Consider the following 25,358-nt stretch of genomic DNA (forward strand, 5'->3'; position numbering starts at 1 on the left):
TATCCCTTACCGATAAGTACCATTTTTTTCACCATTTAATGAATGTTCCAAATTAAGGTATGACTATGAGAACCCTCAATATATGCAATATAGACTTATTAGTAAAGCTTTCGATGGATAGTGGGTTTATAATACCATGTAATAATGCAAAAAAAGCTTATAAGCAAACGATATTTATTAATAATATCATTTTTATATCATGTGTCATATGTAAATTTATCCGCCAAAACTTACCATTCGACAAAAATATTGTTTAAGGTTTTCTTTTAGGGACCTAAAAGTATGCAATATTTTTTGAAATTCAATTAATAGCTTTAAACATTTTTTCCCCTAACAAGTTGATTGCCCATGAATTTGATATCAAATGCAGAATATACCCTAACATGACCTTTAATTCAAGCTTAAATTGCCTCATTTTGAGACCTATATTCCTTGATACAGATTTTTTCCTTTAACTTGTTTATAATCTTAGTATAAAATTTACCACAAACAGTCCATAAAATTATTTTAAAATTAGGTTAGAATCTGCAATAAAAATTTAGTTCACGGTTTTATTTCACACAAAAATTCATAAGAGCCAAAAAGTAAAGTTGCCAACAAAATTTACATCCATACCAACGAAAACCCGCACTACCCGACTTTGCTAAACTTAGAAATTATTTCATTTAGATTTTGTGTGGTCTCTTTTCCACTCCCTCTGCATCCGCTTATTAAAGGGGAGATGATAGCGAAACATTTTGTATTTCATTTTATATTTATCTTGTGCCATAACAAAAGGTTAATGTTTTGATTGTAAAAATGGACAAAAACAAAAAACACAAACAAACAAACAACAGCAATAACTAAATGAACACATACTCTAACCAAACAAAAGAGATAAATGAGCCAACAATTCTGTGAAAACCGCCAGGCAGCGTCGTCTTGTAATTTTGGTAATGGAAACATCGCCAGTATGAGGGCGCCTTAACATATTTCTGAAAGCAATAACAAAACAGAGAATATCTTTGATGGCATGGAGTGAGAGAATACTTTGCTATCACAATTTGAATCACTGCCAAAAATAGTAGCATATTTGTAACCCTTTTGTTTTTTTTTTTATTTGTTTTCTATGCTAGCAAATAAATATTTATAATCACTATTGCAACTAGGGAAGCAAAAATATAAAAATTTTGGGGATGTTATTGCAACAAAAGGCTGAGGGAAAAGTTATTAGAACAAAGGCATAATCATGGAATAAAGTATAAATGGAAAATACTTTGAATAATTTAAAGCATATTTTTAGGGAAAGGGTTTTTGTATTCAATGAGAATGGAAATTGAATTATGCAAACTCGAAATCGGATAATAAATACGTATTTTATGGGCTATCGACTCTAAAACGGCAGATCGGTCCATATGGCAGCTATGACTAATCTTGTTCCGATAGGGACCACATTCGATTTGTATATCGGAGAGCCTATTGCAACTCGATGTTTAATATTTCAGCGAATTCGGGTAATAAATGACAGTTTTATGGACTTAGACCCTTAATCGGCAGATGGGTCCATATGGCGACTATATCGAAATATGGTTCGACCATATTCCGTTCTGATATAAGGAGCCCTATTGCAAATCACCGTTTAAAATTTCAGCGAAACCGCGAATAAATGAAGCAGTTATGGGTTTAAGACTAAAAATGGGCAGATCATTTTGTAATGAAGCTATATATGAGTATGTTTCAAGCTGGGCCACATTCGGTTCTGCTATTAGGAGAGTTACTGCAGCTCACTCGATCTAGATTATATTTGGTTCAGGCACAGAAAAGTCCCATAAAAAATTCAAAGAAATTGACAATAAATGAGGCTTAAGGCGTTAAATCAGCAGATCGATCCAAATGAGAAAAGTCCCATACAAGTCACTGATTAAAAATTAAAAGAAATTGACAATCGGAAGATCCCCTTACTCGGAAGATCGGTGCATAATACAGCTTTGTCTCAATATGGTCCGATTTTCGATTTCAAGAACTAAACATGCGTACGGAAAAAAGGTGGGTCCGTGCAAAACTTCAGCTCAATATCTCAATTTTCGAAGAATCTAACGTGATTGCGACTGACACTGCTAGTCGGACGGACGGACGGACAGACATAATTGATAAGCTGATGTTCATACATTGAAAATCTCAATTGACTTAAAAAGACTGTTGTAGTTAAGGGGCTATTATATTTTTTTTTTCTCCATTAAACTTTTTATTCAATGCTTCTGTTTAAGGCTATCTATTATCCGTCCCCACCGTTTTAAGTTATATAGTGATTTATCCCACAGTGTATATACTTGACGAAGGCCATATAACGGTACCTGCCGAAGGTCATATAAGGGTACCTGCCGAAGGCCATATAAGGGTACCTGTCGAAGGCCATATAAGGGTACCTGGCGAAGGCCATATAAGGGTACTTTACCTTGTCACTATTAATAATGGAAGCATCTGAGGCTCTTAGGTTTCCCTCGTGACAAGGAGTGCGATCTTGATGTGGTATTGCTTTGGTTATAACCAATGGAGCGAAAGCAGTTTTGAGTGGTTCTCCATTATTCCCTAAGGAGGGCGAACAGATTAGGTTGAGTTAAAAGAGGGTGAAGATATTAATCCTATCGTATGGACATATACTTAAGCCAGTAATGGGAATGTTGTGCGCTCTCAATACAAAACTCAATTGTTTTCCATGCCACTCCCATAAGTTTATTCATATCTGCTATAGTGTCCCAACGAAGTGCCGCTATCTGTTAGGCGCGAAAGCCGGACATTGCAAAGGAAATGCTCCAAACGTCTCATCATCTTCCCCGCATGCCCTATGCAAGCTATGACTTGCCGCACGGATTTTACATTAGTGACCTCGTAGTCCTATGTGTCCTGTCATGACACCAAAAGCTATACTGACCTCCTTCTTACTTCCTTTCAGTAAAAGCCTCGTCTTCTCACGATCTGGATCCCCCCATAGGATTTTCGCCGTCCTACCGACCATTTCGCTGTTCCACAGGCGCATTCGTCGCCCACGCCCTTAACTGGGACTGTGTCGATCCGAAAGGCTTCGGGTTAACCAAGATTATTGACGGCAGTCATCTGGCCTTCACCGCCACATCATCTGCCCTTTCATTTCCCCTTACTCGGTTATGGCCCGGCAACCAAACGATGCGAATTTCGCCTTCCTCAGAAAAGGCGTTAATCTCCTTCTTACACTGCGAGACTGTTCGTGACCTTACCGGCCTGGTTGTTATTGCCTTATGGCAATTTTGCTGTCGGTAAAGATGTTCACACTCGACGTCCTTGTGTTAATACCACACTCACGCATTCCGTGATTGCCCGGATCTCCGCCAGCAGAACCGTATTATGGCCAAACAGTCTATAACAGATCTCAGTCCCTGGGTTCTCACTGTAAATCCCCAGGCCCACTCCGTCCCTTAGCTTTGATCCATCTGTGTAACATGATCTTCCAGACGGCAACACTAGGGTTCCGTCAGTCCAAGACTGTGCCACTGGTATCAGTGCCTCGCACTCGACTTCAAGGTTCATCTCAGCTGTCCGATCGGAAACCTCTTCCCTTCCTTCCAGGTTTCCTATAGTCGCCTCTATGGTATGGGAGCAGCTCATATCGCGATGTTATGAGGTGCCACGCTGTGGTACCACGGTGTGGTACAAGATATTGTAACTTAGTGCATTTATATGTATACGAAAGCCACCGTTGCGCAGAGTTAAGCATGTCCGCCTTTGACGTTGAACTCCTAGGTTCGAATCCTGGCGAGAACAGTATGAACATTTGCAACGGTGGTTATCCCCCCCTAATGCTGGCGACATTTGGGAGGTACTGCACCATTTGGTATGGCAGCCATGTAAAAGCTTCTCCACAAAGAGGTGTCGCACTGCGGCACGCCGTTCGGACTCGGTTATAAAATGGAGGTCCCTTATCATTGAGCTTAAACTTGAATCGGGCAGCACTCATTGATTTGTGAGAAGTTTGTCCCTGTTCCTTAATGGAATGTTCATGGGCAAATTTTCATTTCATATGACCCAGACCCAGAAGGAAGAGATATAGACCCATTGATAGGTATACCAATCGATTGAGAATCACTTTCTGATTGGATTTAGCTATGCCCGTCTGTCTGTCCATGTTAATTTGTGTACAAACTACAGGTCGCAATTTTCATCCGATCATCTTAAATTTTTTTTTTTTTTGGCGTAGAGACCAAGCCTATTGAAATTGGAAAAAAATCGGTTCAGATTTGGATATAGCTTCCATATAAGGGTTCGTCTTGAAAAATTTGCAATAAAGTGCTCATTCATTAACCGATTCTCTCGATATTTGATAGGAAGAATTTTCTTATGACTTTTCTTATTACTGGGGAATTTCATAGAAATCGGCCCAGATTTAGATATAGCTATCATATATGTATTTCGCCCAATTTTCACTTTTAGAACCACAGCAAGCTCATTTATTGACCAATCTTGCCAAAATTTTGCACAACTCCTTTCTCGACGATTACCATAAAATCCAAGAAGTTTGATCGAAATCGGTTCAGATTTAGATTTAGCTCCCATAGAAAGGTTCGCCCGATTTTGAGAATATTACAATACAGAGCTGAAGTATAAACCAATTTTCTCGAAATTTGTCAGGAAGGATTTTCTTATGACTCTTATTATTACTGTAGAATTTCATAGAAATCGGTTCAGATTTAGATAAAGCTACCATATATGTATTTCGCCCGATTTTCACTATTGAAGCCACTGCAAGCTCATTTATTGACCAATCTTGCCTAAATTTTGTACAACGCTTTTCTCGACTACTGTTACAAAATTCAAGAGGTTTGGTCGAAGTCGGTTCAGATTTGGATATAGCTCTCATATATATAAGTTCGTCCGATTTTGGGTAATTTGCAATAATGTTGTCATTTGTCAACCGTAGTTATGACAATTTGTACAAATTTGCTCGAAATTTGATACGGTTTGTTTAATAACCCATCTGCAAACTTTCGCCGAGGTCCTTCAAAATTGGTTTATAATTTATACTTATAGGTTAGGTGTAGGGTATTATGCGAAAGGTCTTTCCTTGCTGATTCCTTATGATAAAGTGCTGCCTGTCTACTATCCCCTTAGCCTCATGTGGCGAATCTCCTAAATCCAAGAAATCCATCTAAAACTTCCACAAAGTCATTGTCCAAAATATTCCTTTGACATTTAAAAAATCTCTAAAATCTCCCTCTCACTCTTTTGATTTAGGTTCTCCTTAAGTTCTAGTGTTAAGAAATCTCCAAAAGAACATTTTCAAAATTCCCTTAATATGCTTGTACTTCGTTTCCTTTGTTTCTCTCGCAAACAATTTAGCTTCCCTCTAGCTCTGAGTACCTCAAACACTTGCTTCGAGGGTCCTTGATGAAAAGAAAAATCTTTAAAAACTTAATGCGTGTTCTTGGACACTTTATCAATATCATGCATCGTTCATGGGGTCTTTTGCCCTCAATGTGGAGATGTGTGTGTGTGTGTGTGTATGTGTAACGGACGAAAAACTGGCAAATCTTTGGTGGAAATAAATTTTCCAACATTATCGCATTAAAATCGTTTATAAGGATTCACTGCTTTGCAGAGGAAGCGTTCAGGAAACCCCACACAACAAATCCACACATAATTCAATTGTCAATATGTTGACGTGCAACATGCGATGTACTATGTGGCATCATCCTTGCTTGTCCATCTCTTACCAGTTGAGCATTCGCCGAGGGAACAGAAGGATGTTTCAATTCTATGCCCCAGCTTCTCAAAGCACTTGTCAAGGATAAGCATAAGGGTGTAGGTGTAGGTGTAGGTGTGTAGATGTGCATGTTTGCGTGAGTCTAATAAGGAAATTGTTCATTTTATATTTCATATATATGTGATGTAATATCAAAGTCAAAAGACAATGTTTGTTCTAAAAGATTCATCTTTTGCTTGCTGCTGCTCGATGTGCCACCGTGTGATGCTGCATTCTACTGTCGTCCAATGTTTAAGCATGTCAGCCCAGGCACTAGCACAAGGATGAGCAAACACCAAGATGTAAGAGGTGGAAGAAAAAAAAGCTGAGCAAAAGAAAAACAACAACTTTATTGATATTATGTTGAACAAGGCTCATTACAACATGTTTTATTGTCCTTAGTTGAGGCACAGCAGCAGCAGCAGCAGCTTCGACATCAGCCGAGAATGCATGTGTTTGTATACCATTGGCAATAGCATAGGACCTTTGAGAGAGAGTGTTGCCATTCTATGAAATTTTCACAAAAATTACTTTACTTTGTTAGAGATATGTATGCGGCTTCTAAAGCATATGTCTCCTAATCCCTGTAGGTTATGGTAATAGGGCTCATATGATTCTTAAAGCTTTAAGGACTTGGATTCAGAAAATTGATGTATTTATCATACCAGAATACAAAATCTTCACAAATCGGTCTATTGGTGTTTTAGTTTTGGAGAGTTGCTGCTTAGAAACCTGTCGCCATCTTTTACCTCAGCTTTCTTGGGTTAATATATCCAACAAAAGGTTGTGCACATTGCCATATATGCCATATATGGTGTTTCGCCATCTTAAAAGACTTAAATGGCCAAATTGTGCTGTTATTTGAGGTGGTAACGCCTTGCAATGGAAAAAGATATATTCGTATGCTTTTGTTTTATCCTTGTAAGGGATACCCGGTCTGCGTTTTCCGAGAGATATTCAGTGCAAGAGTATTTCAAAGCAACTTGGTATGGTATGTAACTAAAAACTTCAAAGTAACTGAATTTCTACTGAATTTTGAGCAGTCTGGGCTATTCAGCAGTGTTTTCAACTGTAAGTGTGAGATGCATATACGACATCTAATCCCTAAAATCCACTTAAATCTTTTGTCCAAATTCATAGTATGTCACAAGACATTGTTCCACTAGCAGAAGTTTCAACATAAATCCTTTTTTGTAGTTTTTCAATTCGCTGGATATATTTGATCCATAGAATTTTTTCTTGTTATGGCAACACTGTCTATTATTAAGACACACACATACACACTCAACTACATACATTCTTTATTTGTTTTTATGGTGAGCACTGCATTATATTGATGTGGTTTGCCCATATGTGTGTATGTGCCCGTGTTTGCTTCTTTTCCTTCCAATATGTCCCATGTCCTGTGGCCTGCCATGCTCAAATTGAGTCTTTTTTTTCTCTTGTTCTTCCTCTTGCAATTTCAAGTATTAGCAACCTAAGCTTGGATAAACACAAACAAGCAAACATCGATTTCATGTCCTTCCATTTTTTTTTTGCTTTGTTTTCCTTCATGCGATCACGTGAATATCCATATGTGTGCATGTGTGTAAGCTTTGTATTTGTGTTTTCTTCCACAACATATGTTGCAATAGTTTTTATAAGTTTTCTTTATGTGTGCAATAGCGAGTGTGCGTGTGTGTGTGTGATTTGTTTTTTGTTTTATTTTTTAATTTCCAAGTCTTTTCAAGTCATGTTTTTTTTTTTGCTTCTTGTGATTCACCATAAGTCTGTTTGTCCGGGGCTATGTTTTATTATGGGGTTTTGTAACTTTCACATGCTGTTGAACAACAGCTTTGAGCATTTGTGCAAACCTTGTAAAAGGACAGCAAAGTAACAAAAACAACAACAAAAACTTTTGAAAAAAACCAAACCCATGCACAACAAAAACAATAAGAATGGCACTGGCAGAAGATGTTGTGACCAAGGATATTGAATATTGTGGGGGAGGTTTTGGTTTTATAAGAAGCTTGACGAATATACTTGAATTTGCTACGCACACCTTGGAAGACGGTAGTTTTTCCTCACAATCTATGCATAAGAAAATGGCTTAGATGCTTTAGAGGCATAACTTTTGGAGCTATTGGTCCCGTACTGTGTTTAATTTGGGGTATTTGCACCCACAAAAGTGTCAAGTGGCCGTCAATGCCGTCTAACCTTTGAGGTGTGCGTGTAATGCCTCACTGAAGATATCCGGTGTCAGTCCCTCCCTCACCGTCTGGTCCACTGAGAACCTCTTATCTCTTGAAGTGATATGGCCATGGCGTATTTCTTCAGTAGGAGTTATGTCTCGGCCACTCGTACCATTGTGAGAAAGGCCGTCAGTACCGTCCTAAACTTGAGGTGTGCGTGTTATGCCACACTAAAGATCCCCGTTGTCAGTCCCTTCCTCACCATCTGGTCCACTGAGGGCCTCTAATCTCTTGAAATGGTGTGGCCATTGCGTATTTCTTCAGTAGGAGATATGTCTCGGCCCGTCGTACCATTGTGAAGAGGGCCGTCAGTGCCGTCCCACCTTTGAGGTGTGCGTGTAATGCCTCACTGAAGATATCCGGTGTCAGTCCCTCCCACACCATCTGGTCCACTGAGACTCTCTTATCTCTTGAAGTGGTGTGGCCATGGCGTATTTCTTCAGTCGGAGATATGTCTCAGCCACTCGTATCATTGTGAGGAGTCAGTGCCGTCCTATCTTTGAGGTGTACGTGTTATGCCTCACTAAAGATCCCCGGTGTCAGTCCTTCCCTCACCATCTGGTCGATTAGTCTTTTACATCAAGTTTTTTTCGAAGCGGTCTTCTCCAAGCGATTTTAAAATGCATTTTTTGTTTTGGTAGTTTTCATTTCTATTGTCATAACTATATTTATTTTCGTATATCATTTCTAAAAGCTTTCCCAAATGCATATGTCTGGATAAGTGAATTCATTATTTTAAAGAAGTTAAAGAAATTTTACCATGAATTGCCAATTCAAAAGGAATTGCATACTTCTAGGGGCTATATGCATGAAATACCTTTTATGCAACAATTCCCCATAAATTTCTTATTAGCACAAGTAATATTTTAAGCAAATACAAGCAAATCATAATTTGGTCTTCTTCGTCTTAGTCTTCTTAAGTGAAACTCTTAGCTTACAATTTCTTTGGAAGCCCTCAAGCAATGACAACGTCTATGCCTTGCTCGTGCCTTGGTGTAATTCCCATTTAAAGGATTCACAAAGGAACAGTAATAGTAATAACCAAAGGTATCAAGTGAGCCATATGCCCTTTCAAAGCCAATACACTCGTACACAACCACACACACACACACACATACATACACAAACTCGTGTCATTTGTACAAGTACAACGCTTATGGCTAAAACCATACATAAACCGAAACAATTTGTTGATGAAGGTAATAAAACTGACGGTGCACATAGGCAAAGAGCAATATGAATGGCCATCAATGTTTGGTGGGTAGTAGTAGTAGTAGTAATAGTAGTGTTTGGAGTAGTAAGAGAGTTGTGTAGTGCCCAATCCCACCAAATGTGGTTATGGATATGGATATGAGCAAAAGTAATAATTGTAAGTGCTTATGCATATGTGAGCGTCCGGGGGCGGCTGTGTTCTGTCTATGTGACTGCAGACAAATAGAGATGCGCAGCAAAAAACAAAAATTGAAAGTACTAGCGGAACCCGAATAGAGTTTCAGCTATCCATTTACATATTACATTCATAAATATGGTAAAAAAATGGTGAAAAATCCAGACATTGGGACACATTGAATAAAAAGAGGAAATTTTAATGCAATGTGTCCCATAGACAATAGTGAAAAAGAGTTTCCGAATTTGTTAAAAATTACAAATAAACGAAATTGTTTAGTATTTGCATACTTTTAGGAAAAATTAGGAGTATACTTAATCATAGCATAATTTTAGGGGTTTAAAAAGTCAAGAATTTGAATTTGAAACGAAACTTGTAGCTTAATTAAAAGTATTTTGAGATTGTTTTTAAACAAGCATAGATTTTTTATTTTTTTCTTTAATCTCTCAAAGGAAAGAAATACGGACTGATTGACCATGAAAACGAATATCACTAGAATGAAAGGTTTTTTTTTTAATTTTATTTTTCGCAAAATATTTTTTTTAACAATATGTCCTATTTTACCAAAGTATAATTGGGTATGGAAAATGCATATGTAGATTTTTTACTGTTGTTATTGTTGCCACATTTTGTATGAAAAATGGCATTGCTCTTTTATGGCCAAAACAAAAATACTAAAATATGAAACACACAAAAAATATAAAACCTCCTATAAAACTGTTGCATGCGTTAGCAAAATTTAAGCAAAAAACAAGCTTAGAGTGTCTGTGAATGTGAATTGTGTAAAACATTTGCATTGGACCTTTAAAAATATGTTTAGCATCCCTTTTTGTCGCATGAACGATAAAAAAACCTCTTATAATTTAAAATTGTAAAAGCAAAAACAAACAAAAAAGCATGAAGTACGTCTACATCTAACTTTTGATACCCACCACCTTGGATATATATTGTATATATATATATATATATATATATATATATATATATATATATATATATATATATATATATATATATATATATATATATATATATATATATATATATATATATATATATATATATATATATATATATATATATTCCCCACCTTTTGTCATAAAAAGATGAATAATACATCATATATGAACCTATTGCAGGTTTATCGAAATATGGTCCCATTTGTCCCAAATTCGGCACGGAAGTCGAGTGGTCTTACAAAATTCACTGTTTATGACGATTAAACAGAATAGTGGTCTATATTGCAGCAATATCTAAGTATATTCCGATCTCCACCATATTCGGGAAGGATATGAACGTCAAAATTGCCAATTTTTTCCAAAATTTACCCTTGAACATTCCACTAAGGAACAGGGGCAAACTTCTCACATATCAATGAGTGCAGTCCGATACAAGTTTAAGCTCAATGATAAGGGGCCTCCTCTTTATTGCCAAGTCCGACCAGCCAGCCGCAGTGCAACATCTCTTTGGAGAGAAGTTTTACATGTCATAGTACCTTACAATTGTTGCCAGCATTAGGAGGGGAAAACCACGGGTGAAAATTTTTTCTGATGATCTGCCAGGATTCGAACCCAGGCGTTCAGCGTCATAGCCGGACATGCTTACCTCAGCGCTACGGTGGATATGAACGTCATTCTACCAAATTTCAGCGAAATCGGTTAAAAAGTTAAATCGGCTATATCCAAATATAGTCTGATCTGAGCTATATAGAGCACGGACGTCGAAAGTTTAACATATTTTATGGGTTCAAGACCTAAAATAAGGCGATCGGTTAATATAGGAACTATATCTAAATAGAGACCGATTTGAGTCATATTCAACACGCATGCCGAAGAGCATAATACAGCTCACTGTGCCAAATTTTAGCGGATGATCGGACACAAAAACTTAAATCGGGACATCGGTGAATATGGCAGCTAAATGTGGCTTTACCGAGCCTAATACCTGAAATCGGCAGATCGGCCCATATGGGGGCTATATCAGGATATAGGCCAATATGGCCTATCTTCGAACTTAACCTGCCTATGGACGAAAAATTAATGTGTGCAAAATTTCAGCTCAATATCAAATGCAAATTTGCTCATGAACATTCCATTAAGGAACAGGGGCAAACATCTCACATATCATTGAGTGCTGTCCGATTCAAGTTTAGGTTCATTGATAAGGGGTCTCCTCTTTTTCGCTAGCCGAGTCCGAAGGGGGCGCCGCAGTGCGACACCTCTTTTAAGGAGAATATTTTACATAGTACCACAGAAATGTCCGAAGCATTAGAAGCGCGATATTCAGCGCTGACAAATTTTCTGTTGTTCTCGCTGGGATTCGAACCCAGACCATAACCCATTGTCTTTTGGCGCCCTGTTGTTCATCAACCTGGTTTGTTCCCTCCGTGTCCTCACTCTGACTATGCAGTATATGAGTAAGTTCTATATCCATATCAGGGATCGGTCTTGTGGTATCTTTGTCCCGCCATGATCATTTAAAGATAGCTTTTCATGCTATGGGAAGCCCGTTCATTACTCTGTACATACTGTCTGTATCGTTTCTTATGCAAGCTGCACAGTATATTTTGCTAATTGCGCAGACGAGATAGTTCATACGCCTCATGAGTGTGTTGCCTGCGGTATTAAATACTTTTTGTTGGTAACCCATCGGCTCTTGCTGCATTGTTGATCTTCAACTAGATTACTGCTACTCTAACTACATTCCATATCCTATAGTGGGCACGTTTAGTGTCGAATAGGAAAATTTTTGTAAAATTTTGCAAAAAATTGATCTATGCCGAAAAAAATAAAACATCGATAGTGCCATCGATAATTTGCCTTAGCCTGAAGCATTGGCATTGACTGTGTAATTGCTATGCATGCCGCATGCTTGACTTTAGTTGCATTTAGGCACTCCTGGTCGTACCACGAATTCTTTGGGGAAGCTTTTGCTACCCAAGTTCGTGTTTCTTGGCATTTTCCATAGAGTGGATAGTAGCTTGCCATTGCGCCACTATGTCATCGGGATCAAGAGTGCTTTATTCACACAATTGCATCAGTCTTTACACGAATTGTGAAAATTGTATCTGGACAAACAAAGATAATATTGTTTTTCGAAAGTTTTGTAAAGTTTTTCCCCACTTCTTGGTAGTTTTTATCAAAATCTCTTTATTACTTTTAACTCTCAGCTTGATTCCCCTTGAGTAAAGCTTTTTACTTATTCTGAGAATTATACGATTTTATTCGATTATACATTAATTTGATTTAATATTAATTTCATGAAATTTAAACTCTTAAGGACTTTTCACTTAATACTATTTTCTCAGTAATCTCTTAAGCTCTCTTGTAACTGCCATTCGCCATAAATTTTTCATACATTCAATTACTTACATTGTATGCATGTTCGTTTATTGTCTCCATCTATCCATTCACTCTTCCATATGTATGTGTGTGGAGATTTTTCTTCAGAAGTTTATTATTAAAACTTTTATACAACTTCTCAATGACAGCATAATGAACCATTGTGTGTTTTTTAATTCACTTCGGTATTTTTTTTGACTTCGTTGTCCATGACTTAAATTATAGAGTCGGTGTTGTCTGGCCATCTTAAATGTTACTGCAATGTTTAAAAATCGCAAAAAGCAATCGCTTGTACTACACCTCCAACTCTGTTCAAAAGTTGAAAAGGTAAAAAGAAGTAAGGAAAGGCAAAAATCTGGCTAAGATGACTATATGCTACCCTATACCTTCCAGTCTAGCTGCTACTTTTAATACAAGGAACCGGAATCTGTTTAACGAATAGAACCTTTTAAGATGTCATGCATGTCGGCTTAAGGATTTATATGAGAGCTATATGTAAATTTGGACCGATTTTCAGTTATTTCGCAGACCTATTGCGACTTAAAAAAACACCTCATGTCAAATTTTGTGAGGATCGAACCATTGAACATTGTGGCTACTACCGCTATTAAAGGTCATATTGGATGAAAGCTACGTCCATATGGGAGCAACATATGTTTAAGATTCGACCGACTTAAAGAAATTTTGCACCCATGTTAGGTCATCAAATAGAATATTATGTACAAAATGTTGTAAAAATCAGAATAAAATTGTGGTAACTACGGCCATTATGGCTCATATGGGATGAATGTCGATGATTAATGATACAATTTTATGTTTAAGTTCAATTAAAACATTCATTTATTGACCCTATCTTGATTGAAGTTGTAATCCTGCTACTTTCTTTGAGTCCAAGACCTTCTTCTAATTACGCACTCTCGTAATCGTGTGTTTCAGTCATGTTTCATTACAGTCCATCTTTATATTTGTGGTATTACATCTTGTTGTAATAAGTAGAAGATAATATTGGTTAGCATGTCCATCTATGACGACGAACGCCTAAGTTCAAACCCCGGCGTTCGGCTGGGATTTTTAGCCTGCATTATCCGATTTTAGCCAACATTTTCCGAATGTGGCCAGCATTTGTGAGGTATCCTGCCCTGTTTAAACTTCTCTAACAAGTGCTGTCGCTAGGCAGCACGCTGATCGGACTCGGCATAAAAAAGGAGGCCTCTTATCATTGAGCTTAAACTGTAATCGGATTGCACTCATTGATATGAGGGAAGTATCTGCTGCCCCTTAGTAGAATGTTGAATTGGAAATAATCAGTAGTAGTAGTAATCTTCCATTCATTGATATAGGAGAAGTATCCCCTGTTCCTCAATGGAATAGTCATGGGAAATATTAATTTGGTAGTAGTAATCTTGATTATCCCAGTTTCGTAATAAAGTTTACGGATATCCTTATTGTCAATTTCAAAATTGGAGCAACTTTTCTTTTATTTCTTTTGTTTCTTTTGTTCCATTTATTTAGGAATACGGCAAACAATTTAAGTTCATTCCCTTCTATTTTTAGCTTAAGAAAATGAAATTTACAAAAAAAAAATTTAAAAATAATCGCCTAACATAAGTATAGGCTTCATTAAAAAAAGTGTTGCATACTTTTGGGTGATATTTTTATTAAATAAAGTGGTGCTCTGCTATTTTTTGGAACATAGAGCAGATGTTGCAGACAAAATGACAACAAGAACACACTGCCATTGCATGATAGTGATGCATTAACCAATAACAATAATTGTGAAAGCAGATGAGAACTCCCAATCCTCACCCCACTCCCCTCGTATCACAATTGCACTCAATTATTTAAAACAATAAACTGCAATGAAAGTGAATCGTTAAAATAAAAACAATAAGGCAAAAACACACACACACTCACACACACGGAACAATCACAAACTGTCATTATGAAAAAATCATTAAATTTTATAATTTCATTAATGTCAACAAAACAACAACAAAGCGATCGCCGCTGATGTCAGTTAATAGTGAAACATGACCCAACAACAGAATCAACTCAATCATTCCTTCAGTGCCCCAGTGAGCATAATTATTGCATTCATTGCGAGCACAAGACACATATGTACATACACATGCTCAACAGCAATTTCTGATGAAATCCTTCAAATATTCATAAATGCACGTACAATGCCCTGGCATTTATATTGAAGCAGCAACATAAGCATGCCGACTCCCTATACAAGCGTAAGCATACACATACTATATAATTTATACGCAGGATTTAATATTAAATAGTAAAATACCAACGTGTCTGGATGTGCGTGTGCCCTGTTTGTGTACAGCTCAGTACACATACACAGCTTGAGTATTGTATATGTGAATGCGAATGTATGCCCTTTTATTTATATGTGTTTGCGTAAGGTGAATATGTTTGGGTAAGAGTCATAAATCGTTCGTTTATATTTCGCCTTCATTTCAAGATTAATCATTGAACATATTGTTGTTGTTGTTGCTGTGGTTGTAGCTGCTGCTTATGGCACACATACATATGTACGTGTTACTACATGTATATAAAGATTTATATAGTATACGCATTCTTACTGCCTTAGGGATGCCTATTGTTTATTTTAATGAAGATCTCAAATTTATATGAAAATCGCAAGTGAATATTGGGATTTGGTAAAAATGTTCTATAGAGATTCAATTGTGCTAGTCGAAAGCAGAATTTAAGATTAAATGCATGCTTCTCTCTCATTTCAAACACCAAGTTTTGGTAAGTCTGCCTTGACTTGAACGTTCGACGAAATTTTGGTGTTTCGTGTTTGAGTTAACGTCCAAGGATGTCGGTTGAAAAGTCTTTCTTTTAGCATAGCTTTTCAAATGCCTGGTTAGGTTGCCATGAAGTTACGGATTTTAATCCGCTCTATACCAGAAATTTGCTTGTTAAGACCTCCAACTAATAAAGAATTACCTTTAACCCCTACAACATGAATTTCGTGATACTTACAAAATCCCTAATATTTATGCATTCTCTACTCGAAGGCTAGGTCAAGTCTGGTCCACACCTAAGTGCCGTAATCTTTTTTCGAAGAAAGCCGGCATTGGAAATGCCCCAACGTTCCATTGGATTCACGGTCGTTTTGTTTTATTCTACTCCGCTTTGGCCCCAACAATGTGGAATCAGTCGCACTTTTTTACTTCCATGTATTAGTCTTGCTACGATGCGGATCGCTCCACATATACTATCCCATCCCTACCCTGCAAACATTTTTTATAATTTTGGAAGAACGTTCGTCCGCGCGATGCATAAAACAATCTTTTTGAAGTCGCGAAACCCTCTTCTAGGATTTTATTGTACAATCGAATCCGCGCGAGCGAAAGTTTTATCAACCCTTCGCAACGATTCTCTTACATCTCATTGCGTTATAATCGTTCAGAAGGGAGATATAAATATAAATAAGAATTGTGCCCAATAGGGCTCAAAAAGTAATGATTTCCAAAACAGTCATTTAATAATCCTCTACATGATTTTTGCGCGATTCTGAAATCTTCCAATACTCATCTGACTTACTTGTAAGCAATTTATATGACAGATTCGGGGAACATACTTCAAGAAGATTCGTCATGAGGACACAACTCCTCACGACGGGAGAATCGTTAACGAATTTCAGACGAGCTCGCCAGCAATCGTCCTCTGGATGATTCGCGGATGATTGTTTGGTAATCAAAAAAACTTGCAGTGTATACTCCAATCTCTCGTTAGTACTTAACCACCTTTTGCAATCCGTAATCGCGTGAATTTGCGAATGCAGGACCGAAATCAAAACTCGGTTTCTGGGTCACCAATAAACATTAAAGACCACCGTAGTGCAGAAGTTACCATCATGCTGAACGCTCGGTTTCGAATCCTATCGAAACCATAAAAAACAAAAATTTCAGCGGTGGTTTTCCCCTCCTAATGCTAGCAACCTTTGTGAGGTACTATGCCATGTAAATAGTTCTCTCCAAAGAGGTGGCGCACTGCGGTACGCCATTCGGACTCGGTTATAAAAGAGGAAGGCTCCTTGTCATTGAGCTAAAACTTGAATCGGACTGGATTCATTTGTATGTGAGAGGTTTTCCCTGTTGCTTATTGGGATGTTCATGGACAAAATTTGCTAAAATAGACATTTAGTTCTGTTTCCAGAATTTGTCATGGTTGTTGTTGTGGTTTTACCAAGCCTAAGGTGTCCTTTAATCTCACTTTCACTTAATATCTCAATCTCTTACACAAAACACGCGATTACATCTTGTATGCTATGCGCATGAGACTTATTCTTAGGGGTTTGGCACATACTTCCATGTTTTTTTCTTTCCTTCCTTTCCACTAGACATGGTAACTGGAAATTCCAAGCTTCGCGCACAAGACTACACAAACAAGCTTACATATACGCCTTATCAGCCTATAGGATCTAGACAAAGGAGGTCAGCTGGCAATCCATAGGCTTTTGCTGCCTTATAATTCCTTTAGCCGAGTTACCATTATTTTTACGTGATATTAAATTCAGTGTCAGGACCCCGTTTTACACCCACAACCTCCGGAAACGGGCATTATGACCGATCGGTGCAATGTGGATGATTTTAGGGGGACCCTTGTCACAACTAGCCATAAACGTAGCATTATTGAACGTAATACATTGTACCGATCGGTCTTTATGCCCGTTTCCGGTGGTTGTGTGTGTGGGACGTGAACCCTTGTGAACCCTTCGCCTACGGTAAAAGCTTTTTTGTTGCAAAACCAAAAACGCTTTAATGGGAAAAGTGTTTTGATAGCCGCAAACGATGTTTCGTTTACCGGACCAATATATATTCTCTTGTGGCTCTTCTACTAGAAAAAAAGGACGAGTATTTGAGCCTACAGACCAGTGATGGGCAAAAATACTCACACTTTTGCGCATTACTGTGTACGCAAACAATAATATGATACGAAGCAAATCCATGGACTTGCACATAATTGCAATTGTGTGCTCATTACTGCTATGGACATATTCTCACGCACAACATTTGTTCCTTTCTTTTTTGACTGAGCGAAGATCAGTAAGTATGATGAGCAGATAGATCGAGTGCTAATGGTTAACTCGGAAAGTGACAATTTTTAGTTTTCCCGTAGGTACAAAAATGCTGGCATGTCCTTCGACAAAAATCATTAGATCGACAGACAAATGGCTGCCAGGTACAAGAATTCCTAAGTCATATACATTGTTTGGCAATATTTACGCGATTAAGAAATATCGATACTTACATATAGCTGTTATATAGATCGATCTGTTGCTTAGGTTATTATAGCTGTGATTATTTTAGTGTTTTTAAACTCAATATTTATCGTGTTATCGATAACATTCGAGTAAAACATTGCACCGCAATTGTATCCAATCCTCTGACTTGGATTGGATAGAATTTAAATAAAACACGGCATTTGTTCAACTAAAATTCGAAAAACTGCATTCGAATTTCGGCAAATACATCAGAAATTGTTGTTAGAGTTGGCGTGTTTGTTTTTCTATCTTCTGCGATGTTTTTCCAATTTCGAGCACTGCTTTCGAGATATCTATCTCCACTTGACCTTTCAATAGGAGTATTGGTCATCCCCTTAACCCTCATTAGACTTCTTCGCTGGAGCTTCTTCATTCCTTCTAGTAACATGACTTAGCCAAAGCAAACGTTGTATTTTGATACGTTTAATTATGTCAATGTCATCATTGGGCTTGTGATCCATGAGATGCCGATATAATCCATCAATGCAGACTGATCCATAAATTTTAAGAAGAATCTTTCTTTCAAAGACTCCGAGTATTGCTAGCCTGCTTTAACAGGTGCCCATGCTTAGGAGGCATATTACAGCACGGGTAGTGTTAGTGGTGGTTGAAAAGTTTTTGATTTTTCTATTTAGACATCCCTACAATATTTTGCTCTGTACGCATATTTCCCTAGTTGTGATGAATAGTTCATTGTGATTCCACAAACATAAAGAACAATGTCCACCTTTTGGCAAATGGCTTAAATCTGGTTTCATGTTAATTTATTTTATTAATGAACTTTGTTGACAAATAAATCAGCAATATACAAATGTTTGTGTGTGTTTTCACATACACACACACACACACACACACAGTAAAGAAAAACCAATAATAATGACGATGTCAAGCTACTTGTTATTTGTTCGATTGTTCGCATATCAATGCTCATCTTGAAGCTTTGTCTTCAAGATGGCATAAGCAAAAGCTGAACTAAGTCCATAAATTATGAATGCCGGCAACAGCACTTCATGGAGATTTCAGCTTTTAAAGCATTAACTTTTATGACAAACAAAGTTGCATTGATTTCTTATTGGCATTTCCGATTTTTGTTTTTGGCAAAAATCTTCATCTTAGCAACCGCCAACCGGCTTTCACTGTTTTTTTTTTCTTTTTCTTTTTTGTCAAAGTTGAATATCAACTAAAATGACTTTTATGGCAAACATAGACAAACCTCAAATAAAAATAAGATTTATTTTGTTACTTTTGAAAACTGTCACTACTATATATTGAATAACTTTTGCTATGATTTAAAATGCAGCTGGGGAAGAAAGTCCCCAGAAAAGGGAAAAACGATAATAAAAAAGTCTATGTAACCCCAAAGCAAGGCAGTGTAAAGTTTTCAAGTAAATGTGAAAGATGGCAAAGGGAGAGACTTTGCTGACTCTTTTACGCTATTATTTGCAATTGCAGTTGCTGATGATGAGTTTCCCCCTCCAAAAAAAAAAAAGTTTCAATTTATTTCTTTTCCTTTTCGATTCTTCATTTTAAATGTGTTTGCTTGTATTTTATTTCTACCACAAACAAATATGAGCGATGGCCCATACAAAACACAAAAACTCAAGACTTGTCGTCGACATTCAGCCTGAATTTTTTACTACAGATTACAGGAAATGTCTATGCTGAGGTTGGTGACTTTTTTAATATCTTCACAAAAATCAATATTGACATTGCCCAAAATATCCTTAAGGAGTCACATAGTCAATAGAATAAAGCGAAGAGGGAAAAAAATATTGAAAGTATTTTATTTGAACATGTATTCTTGTATAGATTTATTGAAGAACTATTCGTTTAATATTTAAACGACTACTTTTCTTTTAAAGACCCACATGGTCATGCTGGGCCAAAGTTGCTATAATTGGGAAATACGAATTATGCTCTACTGCTGAAAGTGTAATTTTTTACGATTGTCCATATATTTGTGTATAAAATACAAACTCTACCACCAATGAGCTTTCATAATGCCCTACAAACATTTTTCATAATTTTGGAAGAGCGTTTGATCCCGCAATGAATAAAACGAGCTTCTGGAAGATTTTTACGCAATTGGTCTTCCGTATGAGTCGCGAAATACTCTTCTACAAAGTCTTTAGGTACAACCCATTGCGTTATAATCGTCCATATCAGTCGTGAGACAATCTACAAACATTTTCAATAATTTTGGAAGAGCGTTCGTTTCGCGATGAATAAAATCATCTTCTGGAAGATTTTTACGCAATTGTTCTTCCGTATGAGTCACGAAATACTCTTCTACGATGTCATAGGACAGTCCATTGCGTGTGCGGAAGTTTTAACAACCCTTTGTGAAGATTCTCTAGCAACTCTTTGCCGTATAATCATCCGTATGACTCGTGAAACACTCTTCGGTTATCATTGACAAATCCATTGCGTGTTCGAAAGCTTTGGCAACTCTTCGTGATGCTTATTGCGCAAACCAATTGCCTTTTAATTGTCCACGAGATTTGTTTATAAATCGCCTGAGTTAACTTTTTATCGATTATTTTCATTTTTATGCCTGGTGCATTAAGGACTTGTATTGAATTATGTTATTCGATGTTTTATTTTGAGTGGACAGCTTTTACAATACCAAACAAAATTCTCACTTGGTTTATGTGGCAATTGGTACTTAGTATAACGAATATGACGAGTAATACAAACATTTTTCTTTTAAGTTTTTTTATAGGTGTTGCATTTTCGATGAACCAATTATTCTTGATATGCATTTTAAGATCTTCCAAGGGAATAACGCGCAACCCTTCTAGAACAATATTTAAGAAATGTTCCAAAACACTTATTTGCTACTCGTCCAGGCGAGTAATGCGTAACTCTTCTAGAAGAGTATTTTTTAAATCTTTCAATTGACTCCATTGTTGCTCGTCCACACGATTCTTGCGCGATTCTAAGTTCTTGCAAGACTCTTCTGACTTAGTTACACTTTCGATAAACCAATTATCCTTGATATGCATTTTAATATCTTCCAATGGGATACCGCGCAACTCTTTAGAACAATATTTAAGAAATGTTTCAAAACACTTATTTGCTACTCGTCCAGGCGATTAATGCGCACCTCTTCTAGAAGATTATATTATAAATCTTTCAAGACTCCATTGTTGCTCGTCCACACGATTTTTGTACGAATCTAAGATCTTCCAAGAGACTTACTATTTAGCAACTCATAGAAAAGTTTCGCGGAACACTCTTCCAAAAGATTCGTCTGGAGGACACAACTCATGACGGAGGAATTGTCTACGACTCTTAGACGAGTTCGTCCACGATCATAACCTTCACCTAGAAGATTCGCGGAAGATTATTTGACGATCGCAAATGTTTGCAAGGTATTTTCATTTGAAAGTCCTGGTTGGCCGACATGTGTATTTGGTTTTTTTTTTTTTGGGAAAGGCGGTCCGTCAGACAAATGAAATGTGGGACTAACGACCTCTTATTTAAATCCCATATTGCCTAGTTTGTCTTCATATCCATTTGGGATTTTTCGTTCGAGTAAGGCCTCCAGGCACCCTATTTTGATAACATATGGGTACTTTTCTCCTAATCGCTTTACTTATTTTACACACACATTGTCCTATTCGTAAGGCTATGATTGAGTCATAGCCTTACTCCACCTTCTCAGATACTATCTGCACTTTTGTAGCCCTGTGTTGCTTGTAATGCATTTCGGGTGATCTCTTTTCTCTCTTCAGACCTTTGTGATCTATCGTTATATACGCATCTATCGCGTTTCAATTCTCCTCCGACTCTAGCATGACGGATACTATATTGTCCGCCATTAACCGCATATTTATGATGGACTCCAACATACTGCGACCTATGGCGAATCTGGGACATGTGAATACCGCATGTTCAGCGCGCTCATCCATTGCTGGACAATTTGGGCACCGCGGAGAGGTGTAATGCCTTAAACAATACAAGTAACTTCTGTAACACCTTTGATCTGTCAAAAGTTGGATCAAGTTGAAGTTAAGCTTCTCATGATTTTGCGCTAACCACTTATTTATGTCTGGCAATAGTTTATACAACCAACGGCCATTTGGGAAATGTCCTCATCTCTCAAACCTACAATTGGCCTTTCTTGATGTACGAGCTTCGCTTCAGACAAAGTATTTTTCTTGTCGTCTGCTTTCGTAGTACGAAAATCGTACGAAGGCAGCGTGGTTGATTTAACAAAAGCATGGGTAAACACATGAGGCCACATCAGAAAAATTTTCAGTGGTGGTTATCCCCTCCTAATGCTGGTGACATTTGTGAAGTACTTTGTCATGTAAAAACTTCTCCCCCAAGAGGTGTCGCCCTGGGGCATGCCGTTCGGACTCGGTTATTAAAATTTTTTTTTTTTTTTTTTTTTTTTTTTTTTTTTATTTCTTAGACATAACAATGTTGCTTAAGTATAATACTACAACTAGTCATTTGAATTAGGACTAACTAGTAGTTTATTTAAATTATATAATTATGTATGATACAGCTTATGCTTTAAGGCACAAGTAGCTGGGTAAACCTCCTCTTCAGATCGAAGGGTTTATATCTATTGAGTCTTCGGGTTATATTTGCCTCCATAAGTTTTGGGATCTCCGGATTTTTGTGATGGTGCAGCCTTTTCTCATAGTTATCTGCTACTTGCTGTATTTCCTCTCTTACAGTGCTGATTTTAAGATCTCTATGTATGTCGCTATTTCTTATATACCATGGTGCCTTTACTATATCTCTTAAGATTTTGTTTTGGAGTAACTGTATACTTTGAATGGTACTTTCATTGGCACATCCCCAGAGTTGGATACCATATAGCCATATCGGCTTTAAGACTTGCTTATATATCATAAGTTTGTTGGAGATAGATAGTAAAGACTTTCTACCGATCAGCCATTTTAACTCGCGATATTTAATTTCTAGAGCTTTTTTTTTGTTTGCCACATGAGCTTTCCATTTTAGTTTGCTGTCTAGCGTCACTCCAAGGTACTTTGCCGAATCAGCAATAGGAACTTGTTTGCCTTTAATGAAAATGGGTTTATGGGTGGTTTTTGTTTTTTGTGTAAAATCTACATGTACGGACTTTGAACTATTGAGCTTAAGTCCCCATTTTTCAGTCCATGAATCAATTTTCGCCAAAGCATTTTGTAGTTTGTTTGTTGATGTTTCGTTTGTTTTGCCTGTTGCAACTATGACTGTGTCGTCAGCGAATGTACCTATAGTACATTCTGAATACGAGGGAAGATCATACGTATATAGTAAATACAGAAATGGACCCAATATGCTGCCCTGTGGAACTCCTGAGTAGATGGGGTAGATTTCCGAATACTCGTTACCCTGTTTGACTCGAAAAAATCTATCGTTTAAATATGACTCCATCAGCTTGCAATAACTATCCGGAAGTATTGACTTAAGCTTGTGTATTAGCGATGTGTGAACAACTCCGTCGAAAGCCTGAGAGATATCCAAAAATACAGCGGAACATACCTCCTTTTTTTCGAAAGCTTCTTCAATATCATGTGTTATCCTGTGAATTTGTTCTATGGTGGAATGACCTTTACGAAAGCCAAACTGATGACTTGGTATTAAATTCATTCTTTCAATAAAAGAGTTTAGACGTTTGCCTATTATTTTCTCAAAAAGTTTACCAATTAATGGTAGTAGTGAAATAGGTCTGTAGGAGCTTACTTCATTTAGATCTTTCCCAGGTTTTGGAACCATTATTACTTCGGCGACTTTCCAAGCTGTTGGCACATAGTTTAAACGAATAGCTGAGTTAAAGATTTTTGTTATTTTAGCTAATGCTTTTAGCGGTAAATTCTTCAATACTTCTGCTGTAATCAGGTCAAAGCCAGGTGACTTTTTATTTTTGAGGCATTTTATTTCCTGAAGTATTTCCTTTAAGGTAACTTTTGAAATTATTTCTTGACATGATAGACCGACGTTTTCTTCCTTTGAGTTTGACTTATTAGAAAAAATTGTGTACAAGTGTTTCGCAAAGGCATTAGCCTTCTCTAGATCTGTTTTTGCCCATTCGCTTTCAATTGTCCTTAAGGGTTGATTAAGGTTTTTAGGACAGTTCAATTTTTTTGTGGCTTTCCACAGTGAATAGTCTGTTTTACTATCATAAGTCAGTTTTGAAATAAACTGATTAAATTTTGAGTTTTTTAATTTCTTGATTTCTTTGCGAAGTTTTTGAGTTAACTTATTCAGAATTTGTTTGTTCTGGGGAGATCTGTTCATCTGCCACTTCTTTCTTTGATTCCTTTTCTGTTTTACCATGTTTCTTATGTATAAAGGATATGTGTGTCCTGAAGAAGGCTTTTTATAAGTTGGTGTGCTACTCCAGCATGCATTTTGTATTATTTTTGTAAGTCTTTGAACTTCATTTTCAAGATCATCCGTTGTTTCTATTTGGGTAAATGAATTAATACCCTTTTTGATCAATATTTCGAAAAACTCCCAGTCAGTATCTGGACTAATTAATTTTGGATTTGCTTTGTTCACAGTTAATGTTGTTTTGTAGATCAAATATATTGGAGAGTGATCAGAATTTAATTCGAACCCCTCCTCAACTTCCATAAGAGTTCGAGATATTTTGTTGGTAATAAAGAAATCAATTAGATCTGGACTTTTACTTTTGTCCGTAGGCCAATAAGTTGGCAAACAAGTTGACATTACGTTACAACCATATTGTTCTATAGCTTTGAGAAGTTCTCGTCCTTTTGTGGTTGTCAATCTTGACCCCCATTTAACATGCTTAGCATTAAAATCACCTCCTATTATAAACTTGTGTTTATGAGTTTCCAGTAATTTTACGTAATCCAAATGCTTTATATTGTGCTTTGGTGGACTATATAATGACGTGACTGTTAAGTATTGTTTATTTTCCATTATTGTAATTGTTGTAGCTTGAAAATGTTCAAGTTGGATTTTTTCTTCCTCCCAGTGGACTATTTTATCTTTAACAATGATAGCGCTTCCTCCTCTAGCTTTATTGCAAGGGTGAATAGTATGATATATCTTGTAATTTTCGAAAAATATATGCGATTCTTTTGTAAAGTGAGTTTCGCTTATGAGGCAGATGTCTATGTTCTTGGATTTTAAAACATAAAGTAGGTCAGCTTTGTGTTTTAAAAGACCATTTGCGTTCCACTGCATAATTCGAATTTCAGATTTCATTCGAATACCGAGCTAAAGTTTTCCTCTAACGAGAGTAAACGACTCTCAAACACTTTGTTTTGAGTTTCAATATTTTCTAGTTTTATTAATATTTGTGTTAAGATATATTGATTTGTTTGTTCACTACTTTGGGAACGTTGTTGTATTACTTGAGAAT

General features: G+C 36.9%; 1 protein-coding gene across 32 annotated transcripts in view; it reads left to right on the forward strand.

Annotated features, from left to right (window-relative positions):
- LOC106083996 (protein muscleblind) overlaps positions 1–25,358 on the forward strand; it is a 913,910-nt gene that overhangs the window by 711,275 nt on the left and 177,277 nt on the right. The gene's annotated exons all lie outside the window — the stretch shown is intronic.

This window comes from Stomoxys calcitrans, chromosome 5 (assembly GCF_963082655.1).
Source record: "Stomoxys calcitrans chromosome 5, idStoCalc2.1, whole genome shotgun sequence".
NCBI lineage: Eukaryota > Metazoa > Arthropoda > Insecta > Diptera > Muscidae > Stomoxys > Stomoxys calcitrans.